Raw genomic sequence first — 8,559 nt, 5'->3', positions numbered from 1 at the left:
AAAAAGGCTCAGAAAAACAATAACCATTTCTCATTTTAATAAACGAGTAACAGTGGTGGTGACAGCATTGAGGGTGATGAGGTATTCATGGTGGTGAAGATACTGGTGACAACGCTGCAGTGGTTACAGCAAGCATGTCAAACTCATGGCCCGAGGGCCACATGCCTCGTTTATATGGCCCATGTTAGCCTTTGAGTTTGACATGCTTGGGTTACAGTGATAGTGTAGATGTCAGTAGTAGTACCATGTTTAGTGGTATTGATTGTAGTTATAGTAACATTGGTATTGGCTTCAGTTATGGTGATAGTGATAGGAATGGTGATGTTGGTGGTGTCTGGTTTAGTGGTGTTTATTAGAGTTATGGTAATGATGGAAGCAGTAATGGTGGGGGGAGTGATGGCATGGCGTAGTGATGTTGGTATTGGTGATAGTGGTAAAGGTGCTGGTGTTGCAAATGGTGGTCATATTTTTTGCTGGTAAAATGACAATTATCTTGGCTAGTGATGACAGTGATGGTGCGCTTGGTATAAGGATAGTGTAGGGGTTGTTGGTCAAAACAATTTTTAAAAAGAATATGTTTTTATTGATTTTTTAGAGAGAGAGGAAGGACGAGGGATTGAGAGAGAGAGAAATATCGATTGGCTATAACCTGGGCATGTGCCCTAACTGGGAATAAAACCCGAGACCTCTTGGTGTATGGGACAATGTTCAACCAACTGAGCCACACCAGCTGAGTGGTCAAAATGATTTTAATGATGCTTTGTGCTGGTGGTGAGGATGGTGGTTTTGGTGTCAGTGCTAAGGACAGCACTGTTTTTGACGGTGCTAGTGACATCTGCCTGTCTTAGTGGAACTGAGTGATACCACTTCTGACAGTGACCCCCTAGATTATATGAGCCGCCCTCAGCGCTCCTCTGTGGAGCTGACTGTGCTGGATGTGGGGAAAGGGTCACACATTCCCTGAAGCCCCCTTCCCATAGCTGCATTCCTGGGGAGGCTTAGTTGTCTGTGCAGGAGATGGCTATCTGTGGGGGTCAGCGGGGCTGACGCTGAGAAACAGGTCTGTTTCTAGGAAAGTAAACAGAGAGGGAGGCTCAAGATTGCTGATCTGGAGAGGGCTCTGTGGGGCAGGTCAACAGGACACAGGCACGTGAGGCAAGCCCATGGTGGGGGCCATGCTGGGCGGGGGCAGGGAGGCAGCGGTGATGGCCGTGCAGGGGCTCACGTAGCTGGCAGAACAAGGGCTGCATTTGGCTGACTAAGCAGAGCAGGCTGGGACTGATTCTCTTGGATTAATAATGTGTCTTCTCCCTGGGATTAGCTCACTCAGTCCTGGCTGGGAAAGTGGTGGCGGGGGGTGGGGAGGGTTAGGAAGAGGTGGGGGTGGGGGTGGCGTTCTACCAGCTCCCCCGGCTTAGGGGCATTGGAGGAGGCTGTGGGCAATCCATGGGGCCCCAGCAGGGCCAGTGACTGATCCTGTGCATCCTTGATCTCATTCCCAATGGGCCCCCATTTGGCTGACAGGAAGCCAGGCTCCCCAGGTGTCAAGAAATCTTAGCTGCCGTACCCTCAACCGCTCATAGCCCCACTGCACACTGTGCAGAAGGCAGCACAGCCTGGGAGTGAGGAGAGGAAGCTCTGGAGCCAGAGCAGCTCACCTCACTGTCCAGGTCTCCCAAGGTGAACTGTGTGACTCGAGCTGTCACTTTGCCTCTGTGCATCTGCCTCTGTGTTTGTGACAGGGGACAAGGGCTCTACTGCTCACAGGCTGTCCCGAGACCAGAGGAGTTAAGGCGTGCAAAGTGCTTGACGTGCTGGCATGGGTGGGCGTTCAAAAAGCATCTGCTGTTACTAGTACTGCTGAACACTGAGTAACTAAGAGACTCAATTCTCTGAGCCTCAGTTTTCTCACCAGTTAAAGGGGATAATCCTCAACGCGCATGCTCGTTATGAAAATTGACGGGATTAAAGGAGGGACATGAGCCTGTACAAGGAAGCACACTAGTTGTGACCCTCTTTAATGATGTTAGTACAGGGCCGGTCCCAGTGTCCCTCCTGGAGTAGGGGGCTCATGTCATGCAAGATCGGGGGTCCCTGGAGCACTACTCTCCTGTGGCTTCAGGATCTCGTGCCAGGCCTGCTTCCTCCTGACACAGAAGCAAATCCTTCCTATGGCAGGGTTCCCGAGATCAGCAGTCCAGTTCCAAGCCCTTTACCCCCTCCCCCTTCCCCTAGCCCAGGACTCAGGCCCAGAGGTAGGGGTGGAGAAAGGAAGAGAGTGTTCTGGGAGAGCCCTCTTCACCCCTACCTCCCTCTCTTGTTTTCTTCTTTTCCTTCACTTACTCATTCATTCACTCACTCGTCACTTATTCATGGACAGGACACAGAAGTCCTGGGGTCTACCCTTGTCTCAGAAGAAGCTAGTTCAGATTCCAATCAGGGCTGGCAGCTAGAGCAAGAGTGGGGGTGCAGGGCGGGGGGGGGGGGTGAGAAGGGGAAGGGAAGGTGAAGAGGGAGGGAGAAAGCATCAAATAAAAATTAAACTTTTCTTTGCAGTAAGGAAAACTATCAACAGCGACGATGTTTAGATACCATAAAACCAACATCTAAAAAACAGAATGACTGCATTCTGAGTTTATTCTCTCAGCTGTAAAAGAGACAAACATGATACATGGATTGGATGTTGTTTTGCTGTTCTGTTGGACTTCAGGTGCGTAGAGTTGAATTAGTCATACTCCCCTCTGCTAATTTAATACCTCTTTCCTCCCACATTCCTATCCCCATTCCTTACGCTCTTCCTCAATCCAGGAATCCAGTCCAATACATCTTTTAATGTCCTTAAAATGTGTTTAGCTTTATAAAATATGTATTTTGGGAGATTAACTTACAAGAATGGTGTGATGCTGTGAATCTTTCTGGTCCCTACTTTTCTTACTCAACACCATGACTTTAAGGCCTAGGTATGTTACTGTATGTAGAGTGATCTGTTCCTTCTTGCTCCTGCACACTCTTGCGCTGTAAGCATCCCACTCATTCATTTCCCCAAGAACAGACACATCGTCGCCCCAGCCACAGAGCGTCGCTGAAAGCATGAAACAGAAAGCCCGAATGCTGAGCCTGCCTGCGGGTCCCAGTCAGTGAGGTCAGCCACCCTTTGTTTATGTCAAGACTTCAGGCTACACAGTTTCCATAACATTTAATAGTCGGTTGCACAAGTGCTTCTTGTTTATACCCCATCATGACGGAGCACTACTTACTCCCTCACATACCACCGATGCTCACTAGGGTCCATGTCCAGTGCTGGGTATAGGATTGAAGAGGTGGGTCTCACAAGGTCCCATGTTCTCAAGGAGCACATGGCCCAGGGAAAGGGACAATTCCGGTCAGGGGTGCGACACAAAGCAGTCAGTGATCAATTCCTCTGGGGAGGGTGAAGAAGCCTCCCCGTGGGCAGAGCCCCCTCAGTAGGATTTTAAAGGATGAGTAGGAGCTCACCAGGCAGATGGAGGAGGCGGTGAGAAGTGGGGGAGAGATGTCCCAAATGAAGGAACACCATATGTGAACGGTCAGAAGCCTGTAGTTGGTTGGCATGTTTAGGAAACGTAATGATTCTGTTATGACTGAGACACGGGGTATGAAAGGGAGGGCAAGAGACAGCAGCCAATGGTGGCTGAGTTCTTTTTATGCATCAGACAGTCTTCTACTAGTAAGTGGGTAAGTACAGAACCTTTATTCTTTTTTTGTTTTGTTTTGTTAATCCTCACCTGAAGATATTTTCCCATTGATTTTTAGAGAGAGTGGAAGGAGAGAGAGAGAGACACAGAGAGAAAAAAACATTGATGTGAGAGAGACACATCGATTGGTTGCCTCCTATACACACCCCAACCAGGGCCGGGGATCGAGCCTGCAACCGAGGTACATGCCCTTGACCAGAATCAAACCCGGGACCCTTCAGTCTGAGGTTGATACTCTATCCACTGAGCCAAACCAGCTAGGGTGAACCTTTCTCTTCTTTAAGTTCAATGGTTTCTCACCTAGTGAGCATCTCGTAATCCTGATCTAAGAAGAAATAGGAACTGCCAGGACAGAGCCTTTCTGAAGCCACACCATAGCCCTAGAAAGATACTGTCATCATTCCCTTTCGAAAGGAAAGGAAGCAGAGGCCCAGAGGGGTTAAGAACTGGCCCAGTCACACAGCTTATAAATGGGGCACCCAAGAACTCAAGTCAGGCTGCCCGGCTTCATAATCGCAATGCTATGACCGCTGAAAAACGAGGACGGGAGGTCAGGTGAGCTTGCAGAGGACCTCAGGTGCCAGCCGGGGGGCAAGAAGAAAGTAGAGGAGGCCCCATGAGAGCCCAGGTGCCATGATGTGAGTGTACGAGATCACAAAAGTGTGTAAAGGTGTGTGTGCTGCAAGTGTTGTGTATGAATGTGTGTGAATGTGTGTGTACATGAATGTATGTGCACGGGTGTGCTTGAGTGCAAGTGTGTGTGCCAGGGTGCATGTGTCTGGGAGACGGTGCAGGTCCCACTAGGACTAGGTGAGGGTGTGTATGATAGTATTGTATGTAAGTGTGGGAATCTCTGACTGTTCATGGGCCTGAGCATATGTCCTGTTGGTGTGAGTGTGGGCGTTGGTGTCCCTACCACCATGGGACCCCAGGGAAGCTGTCAGAGTCCATTAGCCCTGCCTGGTGTGAGGAGCCTGGGTTTTGGCCACAGAAGCTGGATGGGCACACATCAAAGGCAGCCTGAGCCTGGGGCAGTGGGCGGAATAATTTAATGAGGGTCCAGGAGAGAGGCAGTGGCTGTGGGGAGTGGGAGGAGTGCCAGTTTGTGCCCAAGGCAGCTCCCAGGCTCCACATCTAAGCATCTGGGGCCTGCTATGTGGTGAGGAGTGGGGAGGCTGTACTGGGTGCCTGGCCAGGCTTCCCTCCTCCCCATGCAAGGGGAAAGTGCATCTGGACCCAGGGGCTCTCCACTCCTGCCTGGATACCAATCTAGCCCCCAGGTACCCCCAGGAACTTCCGAGGAACCAGGACCCCAAGCCAGACGTTCTCATCTCTAAGGCTGTTCTGACATCACCAGGAGATGGAACATAGAGAATCAGTCCTAGTTCAACTAGTCTAAGCCCCTCATCTTACAGAGGTGTGTGTGTGTGTGTGTGTGTGTGTGTGTGTGTGTGTGTGTGTTGGGTGTTTCTTTTGTGGGGGCCTTGGGTCAAAGAGAGGACTATGGGGGGCCCAATCTAGTCAGTTTTTCTATACAAGTTGTGGCTGGAAAAAGGAGGGTTTGGGGTTGGGGTAGGAGAAGGGGGTGAGGAGGAAGATTCATGTGAGGACAGAGTGACCCTTGCCAGGAAGCAGTTATGAAGGGACAAAGCAGAATGCTGTCCTTGTCTGTAGGGCCTTGGGCAGCACACACACAGCCCAGTTATGTCCACCGGTCACAGTGAGCGAGCTTTCTCCCGGAGGCTCCTGTGACAAGGGTCCAGCTCTAGGGCCAGGCATAAACTCCTTAGCTCCATTTCTAGGGCCTAGGTTCTGGAGACTTGAACCAAGGTTTCCAGGTTCAGGGTCTGTCGTCTGAACCCAGCCGCAAATCAGTTTTTGGCTGCCACAGGATCGACAAATATTCTTGGACCTAAATGCTTTAGGGCATGAACTCACTTGTTAGACACAAGCCCCACCATTCCCTGTTGCTTATACCCTCCTGTTTCACTCATCTGTATTACCTGAATTTGGGACCCTTGAGCCTGAGCTCTTGAGAGACAAGTTTGTATATGTTGTGTGTCATAATCTAGCACACAATAGATACCTGATAAAAAAAATTTTGGAATGGCTGACTCCAATTGGCCTCATTTCCTATACCTTCAGCCCCTGCCTCCCTTCCACTCCTCCGCTTCAGCCCACACTTAGGCTGGTCTCTGTTCCCTGAAACACAGATACACAGATTTCCCTCTTGGTGAACTCTGACTCACCACTCAAGACCCAGGACAAGTGGCCCCACCTCTGATCCAACTTGGCTGCTCCTCGCCCCGGGCTCCCGCCATGCTCCGTCTATCTCTGCATTGTAATTATTTGTTCATGTGTCTGGTCTGTCCGGCTTAGAGCATCTGTTAGAGAACTTTGACCGCTGTCACTGTTCATGGGCTAGGTTGAGATTAGTTTGTCCTTGGCACATACATAACATCTCAGGCACCGAGAAAGACTTCGGTGGCCTCGTTGGCCCATCTCAACGTGTCCTTAGGAAGCCTGGCACCTCGATCCTCATCCTCAGTGGCTGTAGGAAGAGGCCGCATGACTCAGGGCCTGGCCCTTTGAGGGAGGAGAGTCCACAATACAGATCCAGGCAGAAGACAAATAGCTCACAAGCCAGGACCAGCCCTGCCACCAGCCTGGCCTGGCCACTCCTGGCTTTTGAGTCAGCACTTTCTAGAGACCTGCTAGGTCTGGCCAAGGGGAGCTGCCTAAGCCTGTGGGGAACTGTGGGCAGAGCGACTTCCCAGGGCTGCCCAGGGCAGCGCCAGGGCGCACCCACATAATGTCAGGCTCAGTGGGTAGCTCCCACTCCAGCATCCAGCCCGAACGGTATCCATCCAGGGCCAACGTCTCTCTCCTGCATCGGGAGGGTGGGCACAGTGAGTGTGGGAGTGAGAGAACATGGATGAGTGTGTATGCATGAGTAGGTACGTGAGTGTAAAGATTGTCTGTGAGGACTAAGAAATGTTTGTAAAGTGCCCAGCCTAGAATCTGGCTCCGTATCCTCCCCACGAGAAGTGCATGTGTGTGTCCGCATATGTATGCACACACGTGGACACTCCTGCTCACATGCTTGACTGTGCAGTGGGGCCAGAGGACAGGGTAATTGCTCTGAATCACTCCTCCCTCGAAGTTTTCTGCTTTCTGTCCGCTGGGTACACAGCCGCCCAGGAGAGGCAGAATTGGGCAGCCAGTGTGCAGCTACTCGCCTGGAACCACGTGGTCCTGAGGGCTCCCTGGTGCCCCAGCCTGGCTGTCACATGAGTGCAGTGGCCTGGAAAGGAGGATTGGTGTGGGCAGGAGAGGGCTCCCAAATCCGCTTAGAGCCCACCCCACCATCCGGGTTATTAGAGACTAAAGAGATTCTTCTCCTTCTTAACGGGTCAACTGCCAGCCTGGGGTGGTGGCTGAGCTGAGCACGAGACCCTGCGCCCCTTGCCCAGCTGGAACGAGGCTTCCGAGTGGGGCCAGGGGGAGGCAGGCCCTGCCCTCAGTGTGCTGCCAGCAGGATGGAGAGAACCAGAAGAGGACCGATGGCTGCCTGTGGTCTGTCTCAGAGCAGGAACAGCTCACTCCCTGGGCCTGGAAAAGGGGAAGAGGGGTCGAGGAAATTTTCTAGAAGAAAGAGGTTGAGACTAGAGAGGGAAAGGAAAGATGAAGGCATTCTAGGCGGGAAGATCAGAGCGGGCAAAAGTCAAGAGGTGAGAATGAGTACGCTGCATGCGTGCGTGTAGGGGAGGATCAGGGAGAAGGTGGTATAGGGGACCTGGGAGAGTATCAAATCCACTTCTTTCATTTTCGTGGGGAGGGACTTAAAGCTGGAGAAGGGAAGGGGCACGCCTTCGGGCAGGGTGAAGTCATGACTGATTCCCAGCTTGGGTCTGGTGTCTGCCTCCACTTCCCGGGCTCCGAAAAGGGATGACAAGCTGAGCTGCCACGGGCCCCATAAGGGTCTTGGTGAAGTGGGGACTTAGCAGTGATGTCTGCCTTCAGGCCAGTGAGAGGGTCAGGGACCCAAACAAAACCCAAGCAGCCACTAGGGCAGGCTCCAAACCCAGACCCTGGACACCCAGGTAAGATCCATCACACTGGGCCACGTACACTGGATGGGTTTCCAACTGCCACGCCAGAGAGCGCCCCAGCAAGCAGACCTAGAGAAGACCACATGGGGCTCGGAGCTCAGGAAGATGCCAACACCTGGGCCAGATTCACCCGGATCGGCTTCCAGGGCAAACCCAGAGCAGCCTGAGAGGACCCCCACGACTCCACCCAGAAACTCAGTGAAGATGCCAACATGTAGGCGAGAACACCAGAGAGGGTCCCAACACCCAAACTCTGAACACAGAGAAGATTCCCACATCTGGATCAGATAACACCTGGGTTGATCTCCAGCTCCGCCTGGGAACACCCTGACTGGATCCCCACAACCTGACCAGGATCCCCCAGAGCCCATCCCAACGGGAAACACACTCACCCAGGCCTCTTCCCACCCACCCCCACGCCCATCCTCAGTTGAACTCATCCTGAGAGGTTCTCCCAAGTTCCAAGGCTTTTCCAGGGAAACCTGAGGTCATCTGTCAGGATGCCCAGGGTGGGGGTAGGTGCAAGAGGCCAGGCCTTCGCTTGGGATCGGATAGGGGCCCAGCTTCAGGGGCAGCCTCGTTCTCCTGCCCCAGGGTGGGTGGGGTGTGAGCGGGCTGGTGGGGAGATGGGACAGGAACTGTGCACCCTGGGAGGCTGGGGAGCGGGGAGCGGTGCGGGAGGGGGGAGCTGGGCTCGGCGCCAGGCCTTGAAG

This window comes from Eptesicus fuscus, chromosome 9, assembly GCF_027574615.1.
Source record: "Eptesicus fuscus isolate TK198812 chromosome 9, DD_ASM_mEF_20220401, whole genome shotgun sequence".
NCBI lineage: Eukaryota > Metazoa > Chordata > Mammalia > Chiroptera > Vespertilionidae > Eptesicus > Eptesicus fuscus.
The sequence above is the reverse complement of the archived record's forward strand: the minus strand, read 5'-3'. Positions refer to the sequence as shown.